The sequence below is a fragment of the Eucalyptus grandis genome, chromosome 10 (assembly GCF_016545825.1).
Source record: "Eucalyptus grandis isolate ANBG69807.140 chromosome 10, ASM1654582v1, whole genome shotgun sequence".
Taxonomy (NCBI): domain Eukaryota; kingdom Viridiplantae; phylum Streptophyta; class Magnoliopsida; order Myrtales; family Myrtaceae; genus Eucalyptus; species Eucalyptus grandis.
The window spans coordinates 3,085,632-3,095,941 of NC_052621.1; positions in this window are offsets into that span (position 1 = coordinate 3,085,632).

The window sequence follows — 10,310 nt, forward strand, 5'->3', positions numbered from 1 at the left end:
GTCTTGATGAGTCTAGAAATAAGGTTTATTTAGAAGTGTGATAAAAGTAGCCAAGCATCACTTAAAAATACAAATGATAAATAGGCGCGTTTCGTAACATGTGGGATTTGGACGTTTACGTCAAGACAATTAGGACTCTCTGCAGAAAATGGAGCATAGCCATGTAATAAGTAATTTGTTTAGGGCATTCTATTGGAGAGGGCATTTGTTTTTTATGAAGAACACGGCAAAGCCAATTTATGCTTGTCATCGTATGTATGCAGAAGCAAGAACAAGATAAATAGCAATAAAACGCGTGACCTGACTTCATTTTCTTTATTAAATCTAAAGTTGGAGAAGAAAAAAATGGGACGGGCATTGCTCGAAGATTGAATGTCAGTTTAAACTACTAACCTTGGATGCCATAGCAAAAGACAGGCGTGCATCTAGTGAGTTTAATTCCAAGTCATCAATTGTATTGTTGGCTGAGATCACAGATAAATTGCTCAAATCTCAGTTCCATTTGCTACCAATATGTCACGGTCACTAGTCGGTTGTCTGCAATTGTACCTGTTGAGTTGATTCGAAGCCCTTGTAGTTACGAATCACATTTTTTGCGGTCATGCAGACCATTTTGCTGGAGTGAGTTGGACGCTTTGCATTCATCTTTACATTCTATATCTGCCCGGCTATGAAGGTACACTCGATCGATAATGAAAGAGCAGACATCGAGGAAGAAGTCTCGTTCAAGACAACCAGATCTCTCAACTGAAATCCTCCCTTGAGAAACTTTCCCTTGTCAACAGCGACGACTTGAAGAAGGTCAAACTTGTCGAAGAAGCAATAAGAAGCATGGAGAAGTAATAGCACGTGTTCTCTCCTAGAATCACTTGGAAGTGTCTCGACGACCCACATGACAATTCGAAATCTCAAAGGGAGAGATGCCTCTCATTTTGCTCTGTAGGTATCTACATGGCCTATGCAGTACCAGCGCGGTTAAATGTAGATGAATCTATCATGAGATATGAACTTCATATTTTTAGCAAGTTCTAAGCGTGACCCATCTATCTTTTGAGCGATATGATTTTTTCTAATAGAACTAATCTAGATAATACTACCCCATGGAAAGCAATGACCATAGTCTTTCTCCTTTACCCTGTTCCTTCCTGCATTCCCGTCTGAACTCGCACTTTCCATTCAAATCGATTGTCCTTGGGATTTTGCAAATAAAAAAAATCTCTCCGGGGCTTAAATGCTTGACCAATGCACTCGACTAAATGCGGTTGAATAAGTCATATTTGCTTCCCACATGTGCCTACATAAAAGTGGAAGTAGGATTTTCAGGGGCAAAATCTAGCCACTAACAAGGTAGATAGATAAGATACTCATTACTCTGCCAAAAAAAGAAAGAAGGGTCGATATTCATGTCTGCATCCGCGTCGTCGGGAAGAAAACTAACTTATCTTCTTCCACTGGCACCCAACTATCACGCGAAATGAAGAGTGAGTTCGCCATTGTTAACGTTCACTTTTGCCCGAGGGGAAAAGAAATATAAGCAAAGAGGGTGCCACATTTAGTACCTGAAGCGAGTAACGACGTCGTGAAGGAATACGGATATCTCTACTCTAGCTAGCTCCTATGCAGGACAGAGTCGAGGCCCTCCTCCGAATGCCATAAAGATGTTTCCGGGGTTGGCAAGCGAGAATTGCTCTGCATATAATTCATAGTTATCGATCATTGAAGAAAGATCATTTTTTTCAAGGTCGAACCAAGATTCGCAGGAACGGAGAGAAGGACAGAGCAATACCTGCCATCTCCATGGGTTAAAAGTTCGAGCTTCCTAGAACTGATCTTGATCTAGATGCACGGTGCGAAACGAAGTGAATACTTCCCATCCTTTGGGAATCGTTTAGCCCGCATGAACAGAGATAACCCAGCGAATTAGATCGATCGGCCCATACCCACATGGAATCAAATCAAGAAAATTCTCATTTACCTTTCTCGTTGACATCCGTCATCACCCGCCACCTTTCTAATGATGTTTGCAACTGTTAGGAATAACGGATCATCGAAAACCGGATTCGACACTAAATCGAACCTCTAAAGCAATGCGGAAGACAAAGCCCGGGAAAACACGTATCACCGATCGTAAAGCACACCACGGATTCGAGCGTACCTTGTTAGCCACAGATTAGACACCAATGCCGATGATCGAGGAAGAAATTCTGATCCGATGATGTCAATTTGCCTTGAAAGGGAGACCGGCGTCGCCTTAAGCGTACTGTTCTTGTTGGAGGGAGAGAGGGAGAGGAACGTACGTTCATTGTGCCAACAAGTGTGTTCTCTCTCTCTCTCCTCCCTTTTATACCTTCCCCCATCCACGGGCCCTATTCCTATGGGCCGGGCCTTTTGGGCCCAGCATGGGCGGACGGGCCTTAAGCCCATTACCAATTAAAACTATCATCTCCCACTCGCACATGGTGGGCTGAACAGGATTCTCTTTACCTCTCTTCAACATTCATACCGGTGAATAATCCGTGTGACTAGCATACTTTGAGAGCTCGTTGCCATACATCTGTAGGAATATATAGCAGCTCATAATGGGCATCACATCCCGAGTAGATTTAGTATGCGGTACTCTAGATCGATCGATCACATTTATATCTCTCTTGATCTCTTTTAAACAATGATATATATATATATATATATATATATATATATATATATATATATATATATATATATATATTGTATTCACAATTATGATTATCCCAAAGACAGTCATAATTGGTTAATCGGTGAATACAAAACTACAATGTGATTCTCTAAAATCGATCTTCCTCTTTCCTTCAAACTCTCAATTTCAGTTCAGCTTGCTTTTCTAGAAATGCCCCATTAGATTGAATCAACTCATGACTATTGGCAACATCCTAAGATAGCAAACACTAAATAGAAATCTTGAGAATAAGTAAGAGTCATGAGGGGACTAAAAAATTGAGGAACTCTTTTCCTCAAGAGTCTCACACGTCATAAAGTTGAGATCAAACTTTTTGCCACTCTTATTGGTCGTCTCATGCATACGTAGTATGAAATACGTATTACGGTATTAACTCCTTTCCCATGGAGCGTATGTCTACACCTTTCAATATGTCTAACTTGAGTTCACGTATCTACTCATTCACAAAATTCATGAGAACTCACATCTGGCATCATAGACAGATAAAGTAAAATACGTGGGGTATTTTACTTTCGGACATAGTAAGTATTATGTCCTCATCTTAACACCCAGTTAAGGCGACATACGTATTTTAAGCTTGAGCTCTCGATTATCACCTAGATAATAAGCTTAAAAACAGTCTCATCTCTATTTATCACACAGTAAATAGAGACGATTACCCATGTGAGTGGGCTAATATTATATCTGTCCGACATACTTTCTCAACTTAAAGTAATGCACTGAGCATTAAGATACATAAAGATCAAACAAAGATTCATAGGCATCAATGATGAAAACACAAATTCATCAAATGTGAACACTTAGGGAAATTACAATATTCAGTACATCAGCCTCTACACAATCCTAGAGATTTCATATGGCCACAAAACACATCTCTAGGTATTGGCTTTGTCATAGGATCTGCTACCATTCTATGCGTAGTATATACTCTAAGTTCACATCTTTTCGTGCAATCATATCCTTGACAAAAGTATACTTGGTATCTATATATTTGGTCTTGCCATGATATTTTGGATATTTGGTGTACATTTTTGCTGCTTGGCTATCACAGTTAACCAACAATGAATCTGCAGCACTTCTAATAGCACCTAAATGATCCAAAAAATCTCTTAAGCCAAACATCTTCTTATATTGCTGCTGATAATGCCACGAACTCAGTTTCAATCGTGGACAAGGCTATACACTTTTGTTTCTTACTGCTCCAACATATGGTGCCATTATTCGGTAAGAAAACAAACCCAGAGGTAGATTTCCTTTTATTTAAATCTCCTCCCCAATCAGCATCTGAATAGCCTTTGAGTTGCAGATCCTTTCCATAATAACTCAACGTATAATCAGCAGTCCCCTTTAGATACCTTAGTATTCATTTAACGGCCTTCCAATATGCTTGACCTGGATTGGATTGGTATCTACTCACCATTTCAACTGCATACCATATGTCGGGTCTTGTACACATCATAGCGTACATCAAGCTCCCAACATCACTAGCATAAGGAATATATTTCATTTGTTCATTCTCTTGTGGAGTCCTTGGACACAGTCTATAGCTCAATCCTTCACATTTTGCAATAGGAGTGTCTATGGGTTTAAAATCCCATATCCTTCAATTCAAAATTGGAAGACAACCAACTTTTGACAAAAGTATTGACAAGCTCCATATTGCTTCCGGCAATTAGTATATCATCAACATATATGATATGATCACAAATAGATCTTTGGATCTTTTGATATATATACAATGATCCTCATCTATTATTGTAAAATCATATGCCATTATGGCATTATGAAATCGTATATACCATTGTCTTGACGATCGCTTAAGGCCATATATCGACCTCAAAAGTCGACATACCTTTTCTTCTTGGCCTTTCACTATGAAACCAGCGGTTGTTCCATATATGTTCCTTCCTCTAATTTTCCTGCAACAAATGCAGAACCAATAAATGGATCACTTATAATCCACAATAAACAAAATGGAAAATACATAATTTTCCATGATTCATGCAATAAATGCAGAATAAAAAAGGATTACCTCTAACCCATACAGACATAATTGAAATTTTTTTTTTTTGGGTCAACGGTCGTCGGTCAACGGTCGCCGGTCGCCGGTCGCCGGACGTCAGACCGGTCGGACCGGACGGGCCGGTCGGTCTAGTTCGGGCAAACCGACGGCACGTGCCGCGCGCATGCGTGGGCTGACGTCACGCAGACGTCAGCCGGCACGTGCCGCGCGCATGCCGGGCGTCCGCGGTGTGGGTTGGGTCGGGTTGCTGGCCGGTGGCGATCGCCCGGCCAACCGTCGTCGTGCCGACGTCATCGATGACGTCACCCTAGCGATTACTTGATCGTTGGATGACGTCATGCTGACGCAGCACGCATCGTCCGCTGATCGGTGCGTGCCGGTTCATCGGCCGGTGGCGAGCACGTGCCGGTTCGCCGACCGGCGCGTGTGTCGCACGCGTCGGGCGAGCCAGCGCTTCCAGGCGCGTCGTGCCCACGCGCAGCAGCTTCTGGCCGCGCATGTGGCGTCGCCCAGTGGCGCAGGACATGTCGCCGGACTCGCCTCGACGACCTCTTTCACCTAGTTCCTTTAGAAATCGATTTTGACTTACGGAAACACGAAAAAATCAATGAACAGTGCTCGGGTGTCAGGATTTCTCGCCCCGATCTGTGCCGGCCGATTTTCTTCGCAAAAATTCAATCAAAAAACATCAAACAGGTCGGGAAAATGTGAACTAAGGCTCTGATACCAATGTTGGGAATAACGGATCCCCGAAAACCGGATTCGACACTAAATCGAACCCCTAAAGCAATGCGGAAGACGAAACCCGGAAAACACGTATCACCGATCGTAAAGCACACCACAGATTCGGCGTACCTTGTTAGCCACAGATTAGACACCAATGCCGAAGATCGAGGAAGAAATTCTGATCCGATGATGTCAATTTGCCTTGAAAGGGAGACCGGCGTCGCCTTAAGCGTCTTGTTCTTGTTGGAGGGAGAGAGGGAGAGGGAACGTACGTTCATTGTGCCAACAGTGTGTTCTCTCTCTCTCCTCCCTTTTATACCTTCCCCCATCCACGGGCTCTATTCCTATGGGCCGGGCCTTTTTGGCCCAGCATGGGCGGACGGGCCTTAAGCCCATCACCAATTAAAACCATCAGCAACCCGTAGAGTCTCATTGATAACTTGAAAACACATGCATAGCACAACGTTAAAGTTCGGAAAGCTAATAAAAGCATCATGCTTTTGCCAAACCCATGGCCACGAGAATGCTATTGGAATTACGCATTGTGTAAAAGGCAGACACCAAAATGAAGACCAAAATGATCATCTTTGGAATTTTTCAGAAACAGCAGCTAAAACATCCTAGACCATACGACAAATGAGAAGCGGTTCCTCCATCGGATATCTATTTGGCTTGGAGAACCCGAGCCAATTTCTGTTCGCGCTACTTCTCCCTCCAAGGTCCTTCTATTATCATTTTGTCTTGCAGGCTTTTTCAAATTAATCCATGCGTTTGTATGTTGAAGTCCTCTGTGGCATTGGTTTGCTATTTTCTTTCGCTGAGTGGAGAAACTGTGATCCTTTCGACCTGCTACATCAATCCGCCTCCTACACCTCTATCTCAAATGGACTTGGGTTGGCATTGGCAGGTACACACTATAGTCGGATATCATGGACGGATTGTAGCTTACTACTACCGGTTGAAATTGACTCAATTTTGTATTGAACTAAGCAAATGGAGGTTATTTGGGTTTGCAGACATGTAGCGAGATTGCATCCCTTTGGAGCATCAACAACAATACTATGTTTCAACTAGCTTCCTCTGGTGATCAGAAGACAGGTATCTTGGTAAGCACAAGAACAACTGAACGCGAATGTTCGGATTTCTCTCTCGACATGAAGAGCTTTTCTCTACCATCAATGGTAGTTTTACTTCTAAACCCTAATGGTTATATCTCAACCCAACTTTCCTTCTCTGCTTCTCCGCCAAACCCATAATTTCATCGCACACATGAGTCCGTTTACTTCTCAATTGCTGTTCTCTGGTTCGATTTGATTTCTTTACTCCTTCTGGGTTTTTCCTCGTTCGAGTTCCAACGATGATTTCTTCTTCTCCTGCAACGATTGCTCTTCGGATAGTAGTCATACCTTGGTTTACGCACATCCACTGTTGTGAATAATAGTTCAGCTCAACCATTAGCACAATTGACCATCTGTTGACACCTAATTTTTGCCCAAAAATATTTCATTCCAAAGATATAGATTATCTAGGTGTTTAATATCGTGTTTTAAATGAAAGATGTTTTTCCTATAAAAAAAAATAATAATTTAAAAAAAGAAAAAAAAAAAGAGAGAGCAAGTTGGGGCCAACGATCTAAATGTGACTAACCAAGCCTAGGAGGTCAGATTGGAATCCAAATGATAAGTTGGGGCCAAAATGCAATTTCCAAAAGTCGAGGACCAATTCGCAAATTTTGTAAAATTTGCGCCCGAGCCCTTAAATCATCATCTTGGTCATCAATTAAGTTGAAATTGAATTTGGCCAAGTAGAATCAATCAAATTGAGCCAAAAAGACCACATTTGTATTGAATTTGGTATTTTCGGATAAGAAAATGGCCAACTTTGAGGGTATTTTTGCAAAATTGGGTGGGCACAATTGCGAAAAATGGTCAAGATCTTAAGCTACTATACATGAGGTTGCTAATTGATCAGAAACCGCGGCCAAATAGTGGATTAAAGCACTCAAATCAGCAGCCAAAACTCAGTCCACGAGTTGGTCTTAATCCGGAGTTGCTGAGTAAGCAATTTGGTGGCCCCACCATATCCTCCTCAGCTGCCCAAACAGCCCGATCTTTGCACGTGATGGAATACCGTATATAGCAGTGCAAGTGGACGAAAATTGGCCAGGGATAAGCTTCTGACAACACCGGAAATTCGCAGCAAAGTCCGCACACTCAACAGCTGCAGAACTTAAAAAATTGGCTAAGTCTGAAGAGTAGGTGAAGTAGCCCTGTTGATAGGCTTGGTAGGTGGACAAAAGGCTGACCAAAAATCCCTTAATTCGGGGGATAATATCACTAAAGCAAGGTCTTTCAAGGGATGAGAGAGAGGAGACGAGGGGGGGAGGAGAGAGTTCGCGGTCGTCCCCCAAAGAGGCCCTCAGAAGCAACTCCAGAGAAGAAAACCCAAAAATTCCAGATCAACCCCCAGAGAGAAAAGAGAAATTTTCGCAAACTTGCAGCCAAAATTAGCCAAAACCTTAAACTAGAGAGTGAAACTTCACTCAAAGATCTTTCCATCCATAGGTCGCATGTCCAAAATGGAGATCGGGAAGACCTCCTAAAGCCCCCCGAAACAGTGCCCTCCTGGCGGGCCAAAGAAAGTCCGAAAATTTTTCTAAGTGTTGAGCCCGGTTGGTCATGAGTAAGGAAAGCCAGTGTTTTTGAGAAATTTAAGAGACAAATGAGGAAAATATTGACTTTTAACCCAAACTAGAATACATATAGTTTGGCGTGGTGTCAATTTTTCCAACAAAATACATCTTAAAGTCTAATTTTAGAGGTCAACGAAAACCTTCGTTGTCAGTTCTTTTTTTTTGCAGATCTCATTTCCAGTTGAAGAAGCCAACTTCCACAGGCCCCCGAGGATAATTTGTCGGTTTCATCGGCCAAGAACCACTTGAAAAGGAAATTAGAAAGCAAGGTAAGCATCCTAGATGTATTTATTTTCGAGTTTGAGCATGTTTTGATCATGAAAATCAAGAGGAAAACCAGCCCGGAAAACTGACTTCTGAGGCTGAAATTTTTTGTAAGTGTTTGAAATCTCTTCGAGAGTTTTGCATGTGTGCTTCTTGGAGAGGTCGTTTTGATGTTTTTCGGTGAGTCATTCTCGGTGATGTTTGTTGCATTTGAAAGTAAGTGTTACCTATTTTCATCTAGATGGAGTAATATTTCATATAGATATGGCATGTGATGGTTGTCGGAGCTTCAATCTGAGCATTTGGCATGGCTGTTTGACTTGGGTTCATCACCAGTTTTGCAAAACAGCCCCAACCCGCATGTTGGAGGCCGTTTTCAGTTCGGTTTTTGCATGTTCTAGGCTGCAATTTCTAGTCAAACACGTTCTTTGCATGTAGTAGTATATCCTTGATACTTTGCATTCACATGAGATTGCTTATGGATCGAGATTGAAGGCCACGAACATGACCCGAAGAAGCCGTTTTGGGGTGATTTGATGCAAACCAAGTATTCGATAAAATGTTGAAACCAAGCTCCAATCTCGAAGCGGTCGATTTGAGCTTAATCGTTGTGATATTCATGTGATTTGTTACTCCATGTTAGCATAGATCGGTTTAAGGAATCATTATTAATATTTAAAAAATAATAATAATAAAAAAAGAGAAAAATCTGAAAATTTCAAAAAATATAAAAAATGTTGGATAACATCAAATTAGGATAGAAATGACATATATGGAATTTTCCTAATTTTAAAATGTCATTTTCCTAATTTAATGCTATTTTGTTATTTTATAACAATTTTTGTAAATAATCCATTTTGCATTGATTAAAATTATCCGAGTAATTTCATGCATTTAGAGTAATATCATGCGTATTTAAATTCCCATTTTGCTCACGGGGTCCTGTCCCGGGCGTGATAATAAGGCCATGTAATATTATTTGCCCGACTTGTATCGGGTCTTTCTTTTCCGCATTACTTTCAAGTCATTTCAATTTCTTGGATGTTTATTTACCGCACCGCTTTTCAATAAATTGAGTGTAAATTTATTTTCTAAATTATGTTAGGATTAGTTTAGACAAAAAAAAACCTACAAAAACATTTGCATGGACACTTAGCGGTTTCATAAAGATTATAATTGGTAATCAAGATTGTGTGGCCATTTAGATAAACAACCTTCCAAGTTAGTGGTACCGCAAGGGCGCTAATAGAAACATTGGCGTAAACAAGTCCCCGTTCCTAGAAATCTCTGGTTGCGTAGAAATCGAGGCAACACTCCCGTGTCTCGGTTGGTTTCTAGCCGACCCCAATAGGCTAGTGGCGACTCCTAGAAGTACTTAGGTTGTTAAGAATTAAAATTCAAAATCCAATGTTGCGCGAGGTATGGGCTTGGGAGAGCCCACGCCTAATTTAGGGCCGTTGGTCCGCTTCTTTAGGCAAATACCCCTAAACCTTCTTCTTTTTCCCCGGACGGAAAAAAGGAGGTCGTGACACCATCCCCTGTCCTTTTTACTTCGCCGATTTTGCTCTGCATGTACCAATTCCATGTGGCCTCATCTTAAGTTCTTGTCTTCTCCCCTTTAATCTTCATTCGTTTCATTTGGGGTTCTTTCTATGGATACTCCTGAACCGGAAGACGAATGGCGCCTTGCTGCTCTCTGCAATCGGATGGGCCGTCTTTGGCCGGAACAAGATATAGACGTCTGGGATGAACAGCTTCCGCTGGAACACATCGACACATGCAAGAAAACGTTAGTTGGTACAATTCTCTCAAATCCCTCAATCAATTTTACAGCATTTCGAGCACTTTAAAGCGCTTGGCGCAACGAGCAAGTTGAGATTACACAACGA